General features: G+C 37.0%; 1 long non-coding RNA gene across 1 annotated transcript; it reads left to right on the forward strand.

Annotated features, from left to right (window-relative positions):
- Window positions 1-2,858: 2,858 nt before the first annotated feature.
- LOC135964554 (uncharacterized) lies at window positions 2,859-5,010 on the forward strand. Its single transcript, XR_010577040.1, has 2 exons — window positions 2,859-3,015; window positions 4,630-5,010. It is a non-coding gene; the product is annotated as an uncharacterized lncRNA (long non-coding RNA).
- The last annotated feature ends 17,329 nt before the right edge of the window (window positions 5,011-22,339 follow it).

A 22,339-nucleotide genomic window follows, 5' to 3' on the forward strand; every position in this document is an offset into this window, starting at 1 on the left:
ATGAGGCCAAAATACGTCAGAAAGTGGCAGTCTTTTATTGCAAATATGCACACACTCTCCGGCGAAGTTCTCTGGTCCTCAGGTGTGGGGGGCCAGGGAAGTCGCGCCCGGCGCTCTCGGGTGATGTTCTCCAGTCCACAAATGTGGGGGCCGAAGAAGTCACACCGGCTCCTGCCGGCAGCGGACTTTTATGCCTGGGAGCTGGAAGGGGAAGAGTTTGGGACGTTTGTGTAGGAGTGGCTTCTTGAATTTCAGTGTCCCTGGCTTGACATCATTCTGCACATGCTCAGTTGATTTGGTTCTTTTCCTGGCCGCGGGAAAATCTGTGATGAAGAACCCGGAAACAACAGGGACCGCTCCATCTTGTTCACCTTCCTCCATCTTGTCCCTTTTCCTTCACCCAAACAGTTACCATCTGATATGTGTAAACAATGTGGCAAGGGTCGACATTGGACCAATGAATGCTGTTCAAAAACTGATAAAGTGGGAATGTATTGTCACCCCTCTCGGGAAACGGGAACCGGGGCCCGCAGGCTTGGGGCCCCAACAACTACAATGCAGGCCTACGCCAGTACCCAGTGAGCAGTGGCTTACAACATCAAGGAATGACCTCGAGTCCTCCTTAAAGGCATCTTACCCTACCCCAGTTTCTCAGCTTTATGCTGCCACTAAGCAGAGTGCCGCTGCTAACCTAGCTATTGTCCAACCTTATACTTTATCTCCTAATGGAGGAATATATAAGTTGGCTACCGGAGTGTGTGGTCCTTTGCCAAAGGGACATGTAGGACTTTTACTAGGTCGAAGCAGCAGTGCTATGCAGGGGTTAATGGTGGTCCCAGGAATTATTGATCCTGATTTTACTGATGAAATCCTTATTATGGTACAAGTCTCACAATTTATGCGCCTAGAAGCAAGGGAACGTATTGCACAATTGCTTTTATTGCCTTTTTTTCCTTTCTTATCTAGAGATGTGTCTCGTCAAGGAGGTCTCGGTAGTACTGGGAAAACTGTTTTCTGGGAAACTTTAGTTTCTGATCAAAAACCTTTATGTTCATTGCAAACTAATGGGATACTTTTTGAGGGATTAGTCGACACAGGAGAGGATGTATATAATAATGTTTGGCTCAATGGCCTATCATTGGAAAAAGAAACAAGTATCGGTTCCTCTATCTGGCCTAGGTACTGCTTCTATAGTCTACCAAAGTGTCGAGCCCCTGAGCTGTGTAGGACCTGAAGGACAACAAGGAAAAGTGTTCTTTTATATTGTTCCCATTAATATTAACCTTTGGGGCCGTGATCATTTACAACAATTTGGTGCCTTTTTAAGCATTCCTCATTTCTTCTGCTGCCAAAAATATGATTTTCAAAATGGGCTACAATCCTTTAAACTCTTAGCCACTGTCCACAAGCCTCAAGCTTTACAATTAAAGTGGAAAACTACAACTCCTGTTTGGGTGGAACAGTAGCCATTATCTAAAGAAAAACTTAAGGCTTTAAAGAATTTAGTTAAGGAACAATTGGCCGAGGGGCATATTGAACCAAGTACTTCTGCATGGAATTCCCCTGTGTTTGTCTTGTCAAAAAAAAAAAAAAAAAAAAAAGGGAAACTGGCACTTATTAACTGATCTTAGAGCTGTAAATACTTGTATTCAACCTATGGGGACTTTATCCCCTGTAGCAGAAGAAGAATTGTCATTTGTAGAAACTAGAATTAGTGAAGCTCACCTTAATTATATTGCACCCGATCTTCCACTTTCATTGTGTCTTTTGCATACTCCCCATCCACCAATGGCCGTTTTACACCAATATAATAATATTCTGGAGTGGCTGTTTTTGGCTAATAAAGCCATTAAGAAAATTCACCCATATATTGATAAATTGGCTGAATTAATTATTAAAGGATGACATCGAGCTCGTCAGTTGCTTGGTGCTGACCCTATAAAAATTATTCTCATTCAGCTTTGCCAGGACCTTATCTTTTGGCAATAGTCAGATTGATTCTTTACTTATTGGCAGTGTCCAGCGGGCTCAGGATGAGCACCACCTACATCATACTAATAGTTTAGGATTACAACGGCAATTTTCTATAACACGCCGTCAAGCCCGAGCTATTGTCAGAGCCTGCTAATCTTGTGCTCCTATTATTGCATCTTTTTTAAGTCCAGGTATTAATCCTCGAGGCATTCAACAAAATCACATTTGGCAAATGGATGTAACTTATGTTCCTTCCTTTGGTCGTTTAAAATATGTTCATCACACTATTGATACGCGGTCACATTTACAGTGGGCTACGTCATTACCCTCTGAAAAGGCTGACTCTGTTATTACTCATTTACTTACTTGCTTTGCAGTTATGGGAGTCCCTGCTGAATTAAAAACTGATAATGCCCCTGCTTATTGCTCTTGCAAATTGGCTGCCTTTCTCTCTTTATACCATATTCATCATTCCACTGGTATTCCATTTAACAGTCAAGGTCAAGCAATTATTGAAAGAGCCAATGCTACCTTAAAATTACAACTTTTAAAACTAAAAGGGGGAGATGGGCGAGATTCCCCAAAACATCAAATTCTGAAAGCCCTTTTTACTTTAAATTTTCTCAACCATTGGTGCCAATTACAGCAGTCTGCAGCGGTGAAACATTTTCAACAGCCTTTAGAAAAACCGCAAAACAGTAATCAGTGGGTGTATTATCCTTCATTACAAGGACAATATTTAAAAGGAAAAGTTTTACAATGGGGCCGAGGCTATGCTCTTGTCCGTACAGGTGCCGGAGACGAGTGGTTTCCATCTCGACGATTGAAATAGTGCCATGGCGAAGAGGAGCCGATCCAAAGAGTTACTGAAGGAATTCCAGCAGCTAAATCTGAGCGCTCAGAGAACATTCACCTTCGGAACTCGTGCGGAGACCCCGACATGGGGACAACTGAAACAGTTAAGAAGCTGAAGGGGTTGTTCAACAAGCTGGGCAGCCCAAAACCTCACTGACTTTAATGCTGGACGTAGTAAATTGTCAGGTAACAGCTGGAGAATTTACATACTGTGCTTATATTCCTTTTCCACCCTTATATCAATGTGTGGCCTGGGGAGACAGAGAAGTCCCAGTATTTACTAATGATACTGCTTGGATGCCATCGCCTTTTTAAAACCAGGATCCTGAATTAAACACTGGCACAGTAAATAGTTCATATCAATTTGGGGTTGAAGGGTTACCTATATGTCTTGGGGGGGTAGTCCACATTGTCTGCATCTTTCTCATAAGGCTTGGCTGTTCGCTATAACCATAGTCATATCTCTGCCTTTACTATGATTATTGTTGCTCAAAGTTTTAAGTATAATCATACTGCAGTACTTAATGAAACTCTGCCAAGTACATTATCTTTATGCCCTATCCCTGATGTGTCCGGAGGTGTTTCCCAACTAGAGTGGACTAGATGTAGAAGTAGTGGGCCACGATTGTTGTTAGAAGTAAAAGGGAAGAGTCATAAATACCTTGTTACAGATTGGAGTGTACATGGAGATTTTCAGACTAAATTCAGCCATGTCAACCTGCGTTGGCATAAGGTAATCACAGCATTTCTGCAGATGGCAATGAAACTATTATTTGGCATGATGGTGGTCTATCACCCCCTTGCCACATTTGGCTAATACCTCACAAATACAAGGTCATATTTGGAAGTTGCTAGCTGCTGGTAAACCAATGTTCACTTTCACGGGAAACATGTCCTTAAATTTTACTAATATTGCTAACCCTTTCCATATATCTTTGCATCAAAATAGTTCTAGATATGTTATTGCATGTGTAAGAAAGCCTTACTTGTTGTTGACAGGAATTTTTAAATGGGATAATAATACAGGGGTAGTTAACTGTACAAACAATTGTACATTCTTAAGTTGTATAAATACTACTTGGTGGAATAATAATTGGAATGAGTCTCATTCCGATTTATATATACTAAGAGCCAGAAAAGAAACCTGGCTACCTGTAAACTTAACATGTACTTGGAGTGAATCTGCTAGGATTACTCAAATTTACAAGGTTATGCAAGATCTTGTCCACCGCAGTCAGAGGATGGTTGGAATCGTCATGACCGTGGTGATAGGACTTGTAGCAATGGCTTCCACCACCGCTGTTGCTGGATTAGCTCTACACCGGAGTATACAAAATGCAGAATTTGCGCAACAATGGCATGAACAATCACATTTGTTGTGGCAGCAGCAACGAGACATAGATGCACATTTGACTGAACGAGTGAATAATCTGGAGTAAGTGGTTTCTTGGTTGGGAGATCAGCTAACAGTGTTGAATACCTGAGCTTTGTTGAAAGTGATTGAAACACTACCCAATTTTGTATTACTCCTGTTCCTTTAAACAGCACTGTACATAACTGGACTGAGATAAAGAGACTTTTAATTGGTCATAATAATCTTTCCCTAGAAATACAAGAATTAACACAGAACATTTCTGAAACATTTCGCAATCAGTTACCGTTGCTGACTGGTGTAGATTTGATGACTGGTATTGCACAAAGTTTGACATCTTTGAACCCTATGAGTCCTGTAAAAACTTTGCTGACCTCTGTTTCTAGTAATGTATTGATTGTTGTTCTTGCCTTTGTCATTTTTCACAGTCTGCTGGAGACGGTGCTGAAGGGCAAACACCGAATCCCAGCGAGCCCAACATGTAATGATGGTTTTAAAAGAAATTCAAACTTGTAAATAAGGAAAGGGGAAATGTAGAGGTCTACGTTCTCACAAACAGGGCGTTCCCCATAAGTCCTGCTCTCGAAGCAGGGTGTTCCCGACAAGTCCTGCTCTTGCAAACGATGCAGGGCGTTCCCAATAAGTCCTGCTCTTGGGGCCTGTTTATATGTAAACATCTTGAAAATCCAGAAAGTCAGGGAAAGGTCAGAAAAACAACAATGTGTCTTGTGACTTGACAACATTCCACAAACGACTGTATAAAATAAAGCGGAGTGCGCCATTCGAGGCGGCCGCCATGTTTGTCTTGTCTTGTGTTGTCTTGTGTGTTCATTCCTTTGTTTAGGAAACATGCGGACCCCAACAAACTTGTGATTCTTTAGTCAACTTGTGATTCTCTACTCACTAATATGGTCCTTCCTTGCAGAGATGGCAAGTGTTAGATACTTGTAGTCAAGTCTTCTTGAAGCCCATCACATAAATAGTTTTTATGCCTGGAAATGACACAGCTTTCCTTTTGCTAGGCCTTTAGTTCAAGTGTTTGAGTAAATCAATTTAGAACTTGAAATTCAAATTCAAAATAAAGGAGAAAACTAAAGCAATTGTAATTATCAGTATTTTAGATACTTTAAAACATTTTTCTTAATGGTAGAAAAAATAAATAATGTTTATTCTGAATATATATATATGTAATATATAGTAATAAATATATTGGTAGAAGAAGTAGAATTTCTACAAATGAACTTGTTGAGAATCAGGATGATCTTACATAGATTGTTTTAACATGAGACTGTCTCTTAAATCTTCTTGGAATTATATACATTCTCAGGGCTTGCATATAGAATCAACTCTCCATTCTGTTCAAAATGAGGTCTAGACATTTTTCTTCTTTTAAATATTTCTCCATGATTTTAGTCTCTGAATTTCACATAAACTCTAAAGAGATTTATAGTTAATTTTATTGGAACTGGAAAAAATCTAAAATCAATTTATGAAGAGAAAATCTTTTAGAAACTGGCTTCTGAAAATATGATGTAAGGCCTACCAGCCTTGACATCATTTGGAAAATCATTAGAAATGTAGAATGTCAGAATTTATCCCAGGCCTGGTGAGTGAGAATATGCATCTTAACAAGTTTTATAGATAAGTGGGCACATGAAAATTTGAGACACATTGCTTTACAGGATGAATCAAAGGTTGGCCTGATGCTAATCATTTTCAGTGTCCAATTTCTTCAGGATGTTCAGGTGCTTATTTGCTGAAGAAACATCCATTCGATGAAAATAAATTGATCAAATATCCAGTAAAAGCCCTCTATCATTCATTTAATGCTATTTACCATTTGATCATCATGAGTTTATGTAGGAGATCGGTCAGGGGGGTAGGAAAAATTGGAGAAAGACGCAAAGAAAGCTTCTTGGAAGGCCGGAGGTTTTACAAAAGCTTCAGAAAAGGTTTTGGCTGAAGGCAGCTGAATTCTGTCAGAGTAGATAACAAGAAAGTGTAAGGAAATTGATCTAGATAAGTTAGTTTCTTAAGCCTGGAAACCTGGCCTTTAATCACCTGCATGCAGAACTACTCTGGGAGGTGGGGGGCGTGACCATGTGAATTGCCCACAAGTGTGTTGACTCAAGGCTTTTGTTATTAAATCTATGCTGAATAAATGCCCACAACGCCAGCTTGTCAGTGCTGTGGCTGTTGACTCTGTACAGCACACTCCTTGGTGTCTGTGGGTGGCCTGGTCCCCTAGTCCACTCTTTCATTGGATATCTGTGTTGGAGTGCATTTGTTCATCCGTCGTTCAGCCAGGCTCTGCGGGTTGGACAGGTCAGTACTATTTTACCTTTCTATACTCACAATTCAAAAAGAGTTTCAAGGCTGAGCACGGTGGCTTATGCCTGTAATCCCAGCATTTTGGGAGGCCTAGGTGGGCAGATCACCTGAAGTCAGGAGTTTGAGACCAGCCTGGGCAACATGGTGAAACCCCGTCTCTACTAAAGATACACAAAAAATTAGCCGGCTATGGTGGTATGTGCCTGTAGTCCCAGCTACTTGGGAGGCTGAGGCTGGAGAATCAATTGCTTGAAACCGGGAGGCAGAGGTGGCAGTGAACTAAGATGGGGCCACTATACTCCAGCCTGGCGAGCAGAGTGAGACTCTGTCTCAAAAAAAAAAAAAAAAAGTTTCATGGACCCAAAATAATTCTGTTGCATTTAAGCTATTAGGACAGAGAGAGATACAGATCTGTGTGTAACTCTGTTATTTAAAAATGGACCTAGTTCATTATTACACAGTACATGGAAAAGAACCTCAAAGCTATTTGTCATTATTAGAGGTCAAATCAAAAAAATAATCTCACTACTGTGCATTGGATTGCTGAGACCCTAAAGCTTCTTTGGAAATGCATTCTCACTTATTTTGAATAAAATATAAAGGACTCTTTATGTTCACAACTGAAGGTTAAAGTCATACTTTATATTTACTCTAAGCATAGAGTAATACTACACATATTTTTCCTAAGCATATTTATACAATTAATATATAATATTAATGTAACAATATCTAAATAAAGTGATAGCACTTAACTTTATAGTCTGAAATATTACCTAAAATTCCAGAAGTCATTTATATTATCATCAATATTAATAAGTTTTATTTGATTTTATTTAAGACCACTGAAATAACATATTTAAATCTACAAGGTTTAAGGGCATGAGCTCTATTATAGCTAAACAGTACAGAAAGGGAGAATAATTATGCTTGCATCCCATTTGTTGACATTTCTAAAATACGTTTTGCTACAGAGTAAAAGTGTTAGACTTACGACCAATTATTATATGATTTTAAATTCTGTTATAGAAAGCCTAGAGGGATTCCTCTTTTCTTATGTTTACTTGCCAGATTTTAGCTTGTCCAAGGATGGGCAAAATTTATCATTTTTCTGTTTCGGTCATTCGGTGCTTGTGAACTATTATGTTATTCAGTTTGGATAGATTTGCAATTCTTACATTTTGCTTGAGACTCTGGTTGGACTCAATCCCCAGACACAAAATAAAAGTCAACAAAGCCTTTCAAGTTTTCTCTTAGATTTGGATTGAAATAGGTAAAGTCAGAAATGTTACAAACCAAATTGAAAAAGTGAAAAATAGCCCAAGGGCAATAAAGCTCTTAACTATAAAAGTAGTTAGCGGCATCATCACACAATTTAGGACAACACCAACCTGTACACTGAGTATAGATAACATCAAGTTTCCTAATTGAAGAATTCAGTGTCTGCAATTTTATGCTGTTCTTTTTCAATTATACCATTCAACAAATCTTTGCTTGTCACAAACAAGAGTCAAAATTAACTCTGTGTGGTACAGGATACACCTATGTACTTGCACTAATAACTATGTATGTGTTAACTAATATATTCTTTTAATAAAGTTTTCCATTATTTCATTTTTTAAATGATATGAGACTTAGTCAAATATTCTCAAAATTCATGAGTGGGCAGAAAGTCATATTCAAAAATAGTTATTAAAAAGCTTATTATATGCCTTTGATTTTAAATTAACACCAGTATGATACTTTTCTAAAACTCATAATAAACATAAAACCTGAAACTTTGAAAATCCAGCTCCAAAACAACTCACTCCTATATTTGATTTGACCCTTATATGTTAAAACTAAATACTAACCCCAAATTGTATTATTTAATAATGCAAAAATTATAAGTAATATATTACAAAGATAATTAAATGCTTCTTTATATCTGAGAATTTCAGTTATCAAGTTAAAACAGGATTTTATTGCACCATCTAAGCATTGCATCGTATATTATTTGTTTTCTAATTCTATAAGTTGATAGTTTGGTAGAAAGGAAAGAACATCACTGGAGTCAGATGGCATATTCTATCATTGTAGCATTTTAAATATAATTGTTCCTTTTTGTATAGTCCTTTATCAGATGTTTACATATAATAAAATGGGTTTGTGCCTGTGTGTGTGTATCTGTTTGTCTGTGTGTGTCTGTGTGTAGAATACCTCCAGGTTCAGGTTCAGGTACAGGCACACGTCTGAGATACTGATAGTTCAGTCCCAGACCACTCTAAATAAATAAATAAATAAGCAAATATTGCCATAAAGCATGTCACATAAATTGTGTCATTTCCCAGTGCATTTAGATATAGGTACAGTCACACTTCTAGATATTGCAGGTTCAATTTTGGACCACTGCAACAAAGTAAATATTGCCATAAAGCAAGTGACATAAATTGTGTGGTTTTCCAGTGCATTTAAAAGTTATGTTTATACAATTCCTCATCCATTCAAGTTTTGTCATGAGATTACACCACTTCATTCACATCTTTAGGCTCCACTTCTAATTCTACTTCTCTCACTATTTCCACCAAAGCTTCAGTTATGTCCATGATTGAAGTTTTGAAACCCTCAAAGTCATCCATGAGGGTTGAAATCAACTGCTTCCAAGCTCTTGTTTTGACCTCCTTCCATGAATCACGAAGTGTGAAAAATGATGGTGGTATTTTGATGAGAATTTCATTAAACTTGCAGATTGTTTTTGGCACTGTGGCCATTTTCACAATATTGATTTGATCCATCTATGAGCATAGGATGTGTTTCCATTTGTTTGTGTCATCTATTATTTATTTTACTAGTTTTTTTAGTTTTCCTTGTACAGGACTTTCATGTCCTTGGTTAGGTGTATTGCTAGGTTTTTTTTTTTTTTTTTTTTTTTTTTTTTTTTTTTTTTGCAGCTACTGTGAAAGGAGTTGAGTTCTTGATTTGATTCTCAGCTTTGTCGCTATTGGTATATAGCAGAACTATGGATTTGTGTACATTAATTTTGTATCCTGAAACTCTGCTGAATTCCCTTATCAGTTCAGGAACTTTTTAGAGGAGTCTTTAGAGTTTTCTGGTATATAATCATATCAGCAGCAAATAGCAACTGTTTGACTTCCTCTTTACCGATTTGAATACCATTTATTTATTTCTCTTTTCTGATAGCTCTGTCTAGGACTTCCAATATTATGTTGAACAGAAGTGGTAAGAGTGGGCCTCCTTATCTGGTTCCATTTCTCAGTGGGAATGCTTTCAACTTTTCCCCGTTCAGGAAATGCTGTGGGAAAAAAGTCAAATTAACACCTGTAAACATGATGGTAAAGTGAATTTTAGCGTAGGTCTGACTAAGTATGTAACCTGAGAATAGGGGAAATCAGTGGACAAAGCCTCCTGTAATAGCAAATACGCCTCCTATTGATAAGATGTAATTGAAATGGGCTACAACATAATATGTGTCATGAAAGACAATGTCTAGTGATGAGTTAGCTAGTACAATGCTGGTCAGACCTCTTAATGTAAAAAGGGATATAAATCCCAGGGATCAAAGAATTGTGGGGATTTGATGTTGCTGCCATGTAGTGAAGCTAACCAGCTAAAGACTTTGACGCCAGTGGGGAGGGCAATAATTGCAATAATCATAGTGGCAGAGGTGAAGTATGCTCGTGTATGTACATCTATTCCTACTGTAAGTATGTGGTGAGACCATATGATAAATCCTAAGAAACCAATTGATACTATGGCTCATTCTATGCCCATGTACACAAATGGTTCCTTTTTTCCAGAATACTGTGTTACGATGTGGGAGATTATCCAGAAGCCTTGTAGGATAAGGATATAGACTTCAGGGTGGCCAAAAAATCAGAATAAGTGTTGATACAGGACAGGGTCACCTCTACCAGCTGGGTCAAACAAAGTAGTGTTGAGATTATGGTCAGTTAATAGTATAGTAATGCCGGCCGCTAGGACTGGAAGAGAAAGTAGAACTACTGTAATTAGGACTGATCAGACGAAGAGGGGTGTGTGATGCTGGGATATGACTGGGGGATTCATGATTGTGGTAGTAAAATTAACAGCTCCTAGAATAGAAGAGATGTCTGCTAAATTAAGTGAGAAGATGATCAGGTCTACAGAGGATCCTGCGTGTTACCTTTCCTGTTAAGGGAGGATAAACTGTCCAGCGGGTCCCACCGGCAGCCTCTACCATTGAGGACGCAAATAATAGTAGGAAACGGGGTAGGCAGGGGTCGGGGGGAGAAGTCAGAAAATCATGTTATTTATTCGGGGGAAATGCCACAACGGGAGCGCCAATTATGAGAGAAACTGATCAGTTGCCGAAACCTCCGATTATGATTGGTATAACTATAAAGAAAATTATGATAAATGTGTGGACGGTAACAATAACGTTGTAAATTTGATAATCTTCTAACAGAGTACCTGGTTGTCCCGGTTCTGCTCGAATAAGGAGGCTTAAGGCTGTGCCCGCCATCCCTGTTCATGCTCAGAATAGTAAGTATAATGTTGCAATGTCTTTGTGGTTAGCTGAAAACAATCAACGGTTGATGAACGTAAGTGGAGTGAAAAAGGTAAAATGGCTGAGTAAGCATTAGACTGTAAATCTGAAGACAGAAGTTAAGGCCTCTTTTCACCAGTACCGAGGTGATTTTCATGTTGAATTCAACATGAAAATGCAGACGAAGTTCAAAGGAGCAGCTTCAATCCTGCTGGGGCTTCTCCCGCCTTTTTTCCCAGCGTTGGGAGAAGCAGATTGAAGCCAGTTGATTAGGGTGTTTAGCTGTTAACTAAATTTTCGTGCGTTTAATTCCACCAAGCTAGCGAGGGCTTAGCTTAATTAAAGTGGTTGATTTGCGTTCAATTGATGCAGAGTGGAGTTTTGCAGTCCTTAGGTTTGTTGCAGAAATTAAGTATAATTTACTTGCTAAAGGCTTTGAAGGCCATTGGTCTCATTTAACCTGAATTTCTAGATCACAGCTAGTGTTAATGGAGAAATAGGTAAGAGGAGGGTAGAGGAGATTATAAGTGGGGGGAGGGTTAATATGGACTTTCTGTTTTTGAACTGTCATTTTATTTTTATGTTATTAGATGTGGCGAATATTGTCACTGAGGTGGAGTAAATTACACATATGTAAAAGTATAGGTTGAGTAGGGTTATACTATTTATAATGGCTGGGGCAATAAGACTCATTTTTTGTAAGTTCTTGGATGGTAACTCATTTAGGGAGAAATCCTAACAGGGGTAAACCTCCTAGGGATAATAAAATTAATGGATTATAGGTGTTAGTCATGTTGGTTTATTTCAGGTGTGGAATAATGATAGGGTTGTACTGCTTGTGCTCAGATTGAGTGCTGGAAATGCGGTAATTGTTAGAATAAAGTAAATAATTGGGTTAAAAATAATGCCTGGGTTCTATATTAGTACTGCTAACAGTCAATCCATATGGGTAACTGAAGAGTAGGCTAGGATTTTGAGCATTTGTGTTTGATTGAGTCCTCCTCAGCTGCCTACTATAATGAATAAGATTGAGATAAGAGAATGCTTGTGTTTATTGATGAAAATATTTAAAATATAATTGAAATAGGAGCTAGTTTTTGTCATGCAAAGAGAAGTAAACCAGACATTAGGGAAGTTCCTTGGGTTACTTCTGGGCTATTCCTAGTTTTATTACTAGGGCTGTTAGCATTATTAAAGATGAAAATTGGTTAATTTTCATCAAATTACAGCCTTACACTGGCTGTGGGTTTGTCACAGATGGCTTTAGTTACATTACAATGTTTCTTCTATGTCAATTTTCTCGAGTTTTAATCATAATGGAATGCTGGATTATGTCAAATGCTTTTGCTGCATCTATTGAGATGATCATGTATTTTTTGTATTTAATTCTGTTTATGTGTGGTATCACATTTATTGATGTGTGTGTTAAACCATCCCTGCATCACTGGTATGAAACTAACTTAATCATGGTGGATTATCTTTTTAATATGCTGATGGATTTGATTAGTATTTTGTTAAGGATTTTTTGCATCTGTATTCTGTCAGGGATATTGGTCTGTAGGTTTTTGTTTTGTTTTTTCTGTTATGTCCTTTCCTTATTTTGGTATTAGGGTGACACTGGCTTCATAGAATTATTTACAGAGAATTCGCTCCTTCTCTATCTTGTGGAATTGTCAATATGATTAGTACCAATTTTTCTTTTAATTTCTCATAGAATTTAGCTGTGAATTTGGTCTGGAACTTTATTTTGTTGACATTTTTTCTAATTACTATTTCAATCTCACTGCTTGCTATATATCTGTTTGGAGTTTTTATTTCTTCCTGTTTTAATCTAAGAAGGTTGTATATTTCCAGGAATTTATCTATCTCCTCTAGGTTTTCTAGTTTGTGTGCATAAAGGTGTTCACAGTAGCCTTGTATGGTCTGTGGTATTTCTGTGGTGTTGGTTTTAGTAATTCCCGTTTGATTTCTAATGGAGCTTATTTGGATCTACTCTCTTCTTGGTTAATCTCTCTAATGGTCTATCAATTTTATTTATCATTTAAATAAAAAGGTTTTAGTTTCATTTATTTTTTGTATTTGTTTCATTTAGTTCTGCTCTGATCTTTAACTCTTTTCCTCTGCTGGGTTTGGGTTTGGTTTGTTCATGTTTCTCCAGTTCCTGGAGGGGTGACAGTAGATTGTCTATTTCTGCTCTTTCAGACTTTTTGATGTAAGCATTAAGGCAATTAACTTTCCCCTTAACATCCCGATTGCTATATTTCAGAAGTTTTGATAGGTTGTGTCACTATTATCATTCAGTTCGAATAATTTTTTAATTATAATCTTGATTTCATTGTTGACCCAATGATCATTCAGGAGCAGGTTATTTAATTTCCACGAATATGCATGGTCTTGAGAGTTCTTTTTGGAGTTGTTTTTCAGTTTTATTCCACTGTAGTCTGAGGGAGTATTTGACACAATTTTAATTTTCTTAAATTTACCGAGACTTGTTTTGTGGTGGTCAAGTCAAATAGTCTATCTTGCAGAATCTTCCATGTGTTGATGAATAAAATGTATATTCTGCTGCTGTTGGGTAAAATGTTCACAAATATCTGTTAAGTCCATTTGTTCTAGTGCATAGTTAAAATCCATTGTTTCTTTGTTGACTTTCTATCTTGATGACCTCTCTGGTGCTGTCAGTGGAGTATTGAAGTCCCTAAGTATCATTGTGTTGCTGTCTATGTCATTTCTTAGGTTTAGTAGTAATTGTTTTATAAATTTGGGATCTCCAGTGTTAGGTGCATGTATATTTAAGATTGTAAGATTGTAATATTTTCCTGTTGGCCAAGTCCTTTTATCACATATAATGGCCCTCTTTGTCTTTTCTCAATGTTATTGCTTTAAAGTTTGTTTTGTCTGGTGTAATAATAGGTACTCTTGCTCACTTTGGGTGTTTATTTTCTTGAAATATCTTCTTCTACCCCTTTATCTTAAGTTTACATGAGTACTTCTGTGTTAGGTGAGTCTCTTGAAGACAGCAGATACTTGGTTGGTGAATTCTTACCCATTCTGTCATTATGTATCTTTTAAGTGGAGCATGTAGGTCATTGGCATTCAATGTCAGTATTAAGATGTGAGGTATTAGGTAGGTGCAAAAGTAATTGCAGTTTTTCCATTACTTTTCAATGGCAAAAACCACAATTACTTTGCACCAACTGAATACTGTTGCATTCATTGTGCTATTTGTTGCCTGAATTTTTCTTTTTTTTTTTTTTTGCATTGTGTTGTTTTATAGGTCTTGTGAAATTTATGCCTTAAGAAGATTCTATGTTGGTGTATTTCAAGGATTCATTTTAAAATTCAGATTTCCTTTAAGCATTTCTTGTAGTGCTGTCATGGTAGTGGCAAATTCTCTCAGCATGTATTTGTCTGAAAAAGACTGTATCTTTCCTTTGTTTATGTAGCTTAGCTTCACTAGAAACAAAATTCTTGGCTGATAATTGTTTTGTTTAAGGAGAGTGAAGATAGTGCCCCAATTTCTTCTAGCTTGTAGGGTTTCTGCTGAGGAATTTGCTGTTAATCTGATAGGTTTTCCTTTATAGGTTACCTAGTGCTTTTTTCTCCCAAAATATTATTTCCTTTGTCTTGACTTTGGATAACCTATGAGGACTATGTGCCTAGGTGAAGATCTTTTTTTAATTAATTTCTCAGGTTTTCTTTGAACTTTTTGTATTTGGATGTTTAGATCTCAAGCAAGGATTGGGAAGTTTTCCTCAATTATTTCCTTAAATATACTTCCCAAACTTTTAGATTTCTCTTCTTCCTCAGGAGTGCCAATTAATTTTAGGTTTGGTCAATTAATATAACCCCAAACTTCTTGGAGGTTTTGTTCATTTTCTTTAAAGTCCTTTTTTCTTTGTCTTCATTGTATTGGGTTAATTAAAAAACATTGTCTTTAAGCTCTGAAGTTTTTTTCTTTGCTTGTTCAATTATATTGCTACACTTTCCAGTGCATTTTGCATTTCTTTAAGTGTGTCCTTCATTTCCAGAGGTTGTGATTTTTTATTATTTATGCTATCTATTTCACTGAATATTTTTTCCTTTGCATCTTATATTATTTCTTTGATTTCATTCAGTTGGACTTCACCTGTGATACCTCTTCGATTAGCTTAATTAATAATCAACCTCCTGAACTTTTTTGGAATTGTATTCATCAGCTTCTGCTGTATAACAAACTACCACACAATCTAGTTTCTAAAACAATGTTCCTTATAAATTCTGTGTTTGCAGGGAAAATTCTGCTGATTCTAAGTAGTCTCTGGGTTATCAACCATGCATGTGTGGTCAGCTTCAGGTTGGCCTGTAGGTGTTGATAATTTTTGGCTGGACTTTGACACTTTTAGGTTATCAGCTATGAAAACTTTTGTTGTTTATCTCTGTTCCATATGTCTAGTCTTCTGTCAGGATAACTCAGATATGATTTTATGGTAATGGCAGGGGAGTAGGTGAACACTAAAAATATTCAAGGTCTTTTATGGCCTAGATAGCTCCTGTCATGTCATTTCCACCTTATTTTATTGACTAATGCATATCATAATGATGCAACTCAAAAGACCATCTCAGAATTAAGAGGTGTCAAACTAGACTCTCCATCTTGATGGTAGGAGACTAAAAATCATGATCCAAAAGCTTAGAATTCAGGAAGGTTTTATGACTTGAGCCATTTTTTATAGTTAATATACCAAAGCAGTCTAGCAACAAAATTGCAGTGAGATAATTTAAAATAGAATTTCAATTATTATGATATAGGAGATCAGGGAGGTTTAATATAGAAAAAAACCTCTGCATTTCAATAGTAATTGAAAATGTCTTGAGTTGGAACCAGGTAAAATAACCACAGTTTTATAAAGTCATACTCATACATATTTAATGGTAATATCCCATATTTTGGTGATAGTTATTATTTTTTAATGTTTAATAAAATATTATATATAATAAATGCACATGTAGAAAACTATATATAATGTTACCACTCACTATATGCAATTTTACTGCTCACTAATTTTCACAACTGAACACCATTGTAAAAACTATCATGTTTCTACTCTTGTCTTCCAAACTCAAGATCCTTATTTAATATTTGAATGTTCCTCTAGCATATGTTATTTTTCCTTTGTTATTTTCTAAATTTTTCATGTCATGGAAATGTAGGCAGCTGAAATGGTGAGCCATTTGAGTTGTATGAAGACTATTTAGAAGTAAATAGTAGTCACTTGATACTTATTCAGTTATTCAGTAGCTTGGAAAATTGTTATTTCCTTAATTTTGAGGGAGAATAAGACAGAACAGAGTTAAAACATACTCAGCATCACTGACATCTAGTAATTTTGCAGAAGAGATTTAAAAAATAGAATAATTTAAAAAGAAAGCACTGTGTAAATAGCACAGGTGGACATCAGCAACCTCACTTGGCCCAGACTGGACCTCATTGGTCAGGAGATTTCAGCAAGTTCATAAATTCACTTACACTCAGTATCCCAAGGAAACATGAATTTCAGTTAAATGTAACTGCAAGCACTGTGAGATGGTCTTTTATAGAGTGAGAATGAGTGTGAATTTGTAAACATGCAAAAAACAGCCTATGTTTGTGCACAAAGGCATTTGAGCTTAGATGCCAGTAGTTTATAGAAATTAGTGGGAATGGCAACTGCTTAATATTGTAATCTGGAGAAAGTTGAGTACATATTCTCTCTGTCGAATGGAAGAGGTTACCATATTCCAGCAGGCTAGTTGCCAGGCAACCTGAGAAAAGCTCTTAAAGTAGCAAACATATATATATAGAGAGAGAGAAAAATTAAACAGACAAATTCTCCCTTATGGCAACATCTGCCTAACCCTCTAAAGTGACAAGAGAAACATTACTTTTGTGGGTAATAATAGACATATCACAAGAATAACACAAGAATAAGCTTTTATTTTCAGAAATCTTGTGCTTTGTCAAGCTTGATATATGTGTTATTTTTAATTTTCAAAGAAAATCTTCTAGGTATATATTATCTCTCCTATTTTAAAACTGGGGAAATTCAGAGCAGGCTATTTCCAAATACTTTACAATCAGCAAATGGAGTTGATATCCTTACCCACATCTTTATAAACCCCAAATAAAAATGATTGCCACTTTAAGATTTCAGGGGCACAGAGGATGCCATATCCAAATTTATAACAGAGATACATATATTTCTTGTAAGAAATTGTTAATGAGAATGGATTTTAGCAAAGAAAATGATAGTATTTTCTCTACTGAGCTGATAGGTGAAAGGGTAAAGAAACGCAATTGGAATTGGCACTTGAATAAAGACAAAGATATCCAACTGAAAAGAATAAATGATAACAATTAGTAATGTTCAATTGCCCTATTAATATCTTCCAGTTCAGTAAAGTAGTTATCCTCAAAACATTAGTGATATAGTTCAGCCATCTAGCTGTTTATTACACGTTCCACCTTACAGCAATCCTACTTCCTAAACCATGAGTATTATTAGTATTACTGCATATATAGAAAGGGCATTGATAGTATTTCAGCACAGGCTATGGTAATGAGATGACCTTATTGAAAGACAGCTTCCAAGTGACTTTTTGTGAGGTAATAAAAAAGACTGCAATATAATTATTCAAACTCACAAGTAAATTATTTCTGTTGCTTATCAAGATGGAATAATAAGTAATTAAACCTTCCTGTCCACGATAATATCTAAAAATGGACAAACTGTGAAACATCAGTTTTTGACACTGGACATCGAGCAGTGCAGGGTAATAATCCATGGGATAGGGTAAGCAAATTATTTAAGGCAAATCTTTGTTCCAGCTCATTGCCTGGAAAGAGTTCCAGGCCACAGGGAAAGGAGGGTAATCAGGGGGGAGCCTGACTGTCTCTGTGGGTTAAAGAGACCAATCTGAGTGTTTATGAGACTAAAGTAGGTTAATTTTGTAGGGCATAATTCCAGGGAAGAGAGAGTTGTACTGAGAGCGCTAAGAAGATATGCAAAGGGAACCCCTCAATTCTTCACTTAAATATTGATCTGCTAATGCATGTGATGAAACTACCTTAGGCAGAGACAATATTTCCCCCCCAAAACAGAGGGAACAATGCCTAGTGCCATCCTTGGTTCTGGAATGGTTCCTATTTCACTATCCAGAGTGAATCACCTCATAATCCCAGGGACAAATGAATATACTGTAGTTCTCAGAAGGATATTCCCTCAGTAGTATGTCAACATTAGCTGTAAGTTAGAAACTATACTGGTCCTACATAAAATCCTTAAAAGCATGGCTCAAAAGGATCAAACTGCTATCAAGTAACTGTACCTCAGAACAAAGTTCAAGAACATGTATAGGTATATAAAAATCATCCAGCACCCAGCAAGTTAAAAATACCAATGCCAAGATTACAATTTTTAAAAATCCAAGCACTCAAATAAGAAGGAAAACATAACCCATAATAAGGAGAAAATTTAAATGATAGAATCAGGCCGGAAATCATAGAGATGACATTACAGCAGAAAATAGGTATTTAATTTTTTTTTTTAATACCTGACCAACTAAACAATTAGTCATTTGAAGGATTTGGAATATATTTATCTGTGTGAGTTTTGTATTGCTGCTGTAACAAATAACTTTAAGCTGAATGGCTTAAAGCAACCTAGGTTTGTTTTATTATAGTACAGTTCTGGAGGTCAGAAGTCTGCAATGAGTCTTACAGGGCTAAAGTCAAAGTGTTTATAGGGCTATTTTCCTTCTGGAGGCCCTAGGGGAGAATTCTTTCCTCTGACATTTTCAGCTTCTAGAGACTGTTCATGACCCATTCCTCCATCTTCATATCCAACTTTGTAGCATATTTTTTCTTTCTCTGACCTCCTGCCTCTTTCTTATCATGATACAACTATGTGATTATCCTTATAAGAAGGAGGCAGGACATCAGAGAGAGAGAAAAAAAAATGTGCTTATGTTTTGATTATGTTGTGCTCTCCCAGAAAATCCAGAATGATGCTTCTATCTCAAGATCTTTAATTCAATCACATCTGAAAAGGCCCTTACGCACTATAAGGTAACCTATTTGCAGGTTCTTAAGATTAGAATGGGGCCACCTTTCAGAAGAGGCATTGTTCTATCACTCTTTCCCTCCTGTGAGGCAAAGTGGTCATTCAAATATATTTTCCAAAGCTCTTCTCACTTGGAGGATTTCACTTTTCTGTCTGTCGGTGCTACCCCAGAAGGTAGTTGAACTATGCCAGCAGTCCGGTTCCAACAGTTGAGAGCATACTGTGTAAAACAAGCTCATTTTTTTTTTCCTCTTTTAATCTGGGGTTAGGAAACTCCTTATTAGGCCACATGCATGTGTGGACAGTGGAATGGTGATGCAGCAAGCAGATGTGTCCTGAGAATCGGAGCCCCCTGCTCACACAACTTACTCATTTGTCACAACCTATTGAAGCCTAATTTCATACACACTTACACATGTACATATATCTTTCATTTCATAATGGATTCCTGCTGCACATGATTAGCACTATGGTTTGATGGATCCTCATTGCCACAGAGGTTGTAGAGTAACTTGGTGCCCCATTATTAAACAATTAGTCTTTACCAGGGTTCTGTACCAAGCAATGAGCTGGTTCCCAAAAGAATACTATGCAGCCATAAAAAAGAATGAAATCATTTCCTTTCAAGCAACATGGATACAACTGGAGGGCATTATCCTAGGAAAATTAACACAGGAGTAGAAAATCAAATGTCGCCTATTCTCATTTATAAGCAGGAGCTAAATATTGGGTACACGTGGTCATAAAGATGGCAACAATAGACACTGGGGACTATTGCTAGAGGGGGGAAGGTGGGAAGGAGTATTCATTGAAAAATTACCTATTGGGTACTATGCTCCCTACCTGGGTGATGGGATCATTTATACGCCAAACCTCAGGAACACACGGTATACCCATGTAACAAACCTGTACATGGGCCTCCTGAAGCTAAAACGAAAGTAAAAGAAACAAAAAGAAAATATTAACCATAGAGAAGAACATAAACACTTGTCTCAAAACCCAAGAGTTTTATGCTGTGATTCTTTTGAGTCTCTACACAGCATCCTTACCTTGGACACATTCAGACAAACTGAGTCTGATGTGTCATAAGGCCTGTGTGGCAGGGGGACTGGCACAGCCTTATGAACATGCTGCAGAGGTCTCTTTTGCTCTAAGCCCTACTCATTTTTCGCAGCTTTACATGTTACACAGGGAATGGGTCAGAGTAGCACATTCAGTTATGACATATGTTGACTCCAAAATTCAAAGAGCTCCAGGACTGACACAGAGAGTTACTTTCATGGTTAATGCTAAGATCAACTATATTTTTTTAAAAATCTAAATCTATGGAAATAAATTCATATTCTCTCTTTTTTTCCTCCTCTTAAATTTTCCTTTAGAAATTACATCTAAGAAAACCTTCATTATTTTTTATGGATATATAGATGGTACATATTCTGAAGTAATAAAAGCAGGTGATTAGCACTTTCTGAGAATGTTCTCAATTTGTGATGCTTAGTATTCTTAAACTCAGTTCCATGGTGACTTGATTTAAAAGGGCAGCAATGGGTGGCGATGCAATTATTGGCTGAGCTGAAAAGTCCCAGTGGTGTTAGAATCCACTCTAAAACAAGTGTTTAAGGACCCATTGTCAGGCACTATAACATTCAGATGCCTGAGAAACTTAGTACAGTTGATTGTAATAGGGCAATTAAATAGAAAAGCACCTGCTTGTGTATTTATTAGCTTTGGTATTCCACGGGTACAAGCAACCCTTAGATCCTCAGATAATCTTTTTGATAATATATTATTTGGATACTAGGGGTATTGAACAAAGCATAATTGAAAAAAAAAAGTAGGACAAAATGAGTTTTACTGCAGTTCTAAAAAAGAAAGAAAATAACATATAGCTTTCCCTACCTATAAAATATTAACAGGTATGATTAGTATTAGGCTTTAGTAGATGGCAGGCTATGGTCAGGCTTATCATACGCCTGAGGATGCAGAGGAGTAGCAGATTGAGAAAGAAAGTGTTAATAGCTAATTAGCAACCAGTTTTTTTCTTTTTTCTTTTTTTTTTTCTTTTTTTTTTTGAGACGGGGTCTCGCTCTGTCACCCAGGCTGGAGTGCAGTGGCGCGATCTCGGCTCACTGCAAGCTCCACCTCCCGGGTTTACGCCATTCTCCTGCCTCAGCCTCCCGAGTAGCTGGGACTACAGGCGCCCGCCACCTAGCCCAGCTAGGTTTTTGTATTTTTTAGTAGAGACGGGGTTTCACCGTGTTAGCCAGGATGGTCTCGATCTCCTGACCTCGTGATCCGCCCATCTCGGCCTCCCAAAGTGCTGGGATTACAGGCTTGAGCCACCGCGCCCGGCCACAACCAGTTTTTTTCTATCCTGAGGATGTGGGGGAGAGAGAAGAAAAACAGGGAAGATCTATCCCCATTTATGAATATACTAATCTAGAGAACAATTACTACAGAAATACAGAATTCTTACCAACTGAATGTGATAGCAAGATGCACCATAAGATGTCTGTATACAATTGTTTATGATAAACAGATGTGGGATTTATGGAATTTGGGGACATAGCCTGCTGCAAAATTTCATTGTCAATTATATAGTTTATAAGAAATAATAATGGAGATGTTTTAAATGGGCTGAAATAGTGCATTTGGTGTAAGTGATAACATGATCTGAGGCCTTTAGAGATGTCTTTCGGAAAGGTAACTTTTCTATCCTAACTGAATAAAGACAATAAAACCATGTTCCAGCCCCTTTTACCTAGGGTTCCTTGCTCCATGCTGGCTGCATTACATGTACAGGAGTTACATGTACTGCCTTACATTATGGAGGCACGGGGGCTTTAGGTTTACCTATTTACTTGCATCCTCTTCTTGTGAACTCATAATATTTTATTTTATTCTACTGATGTAGGAGTATACTAAAGTGAAAAGAAGGTTAAGTAATATCTAAGAGATTATTTTTAGCAATCTTTGAACCCAGTTCAGATTTAACCTGGTATAGATCTAGTGCAGATCTGGTTTGCTTATTTAATTTCAAGATGACTTTGTTTAAGTGGGAAGGATAGAGAAAAGTGAACAGAACCTCCTTCCCTATATACATATAAACACCTTAAGAATACACAAGCCCTGATTAGAGGCCTGCCACGTTTGAAATACTGAGCTGCTGCATCATTTGCCCGAATTTGTGAAAATTTTCCATAT

The sequence above is a fragment of the Macaca fascicularis genome, chromosome 8 (genome assembly GCF_037993035.2).
Source record: "Macaca fascicularis isolate 582-1 chromosome 8, T2T-MFA8v1.1".
In the NCBI taxonomy this organism is placed as follows: domain Eukaryota; kingdom Metazoa; phylum Chordata; class Mammalia; order Primates; family Cercopithecidae; genus Macaca; species Macaca fascicularis.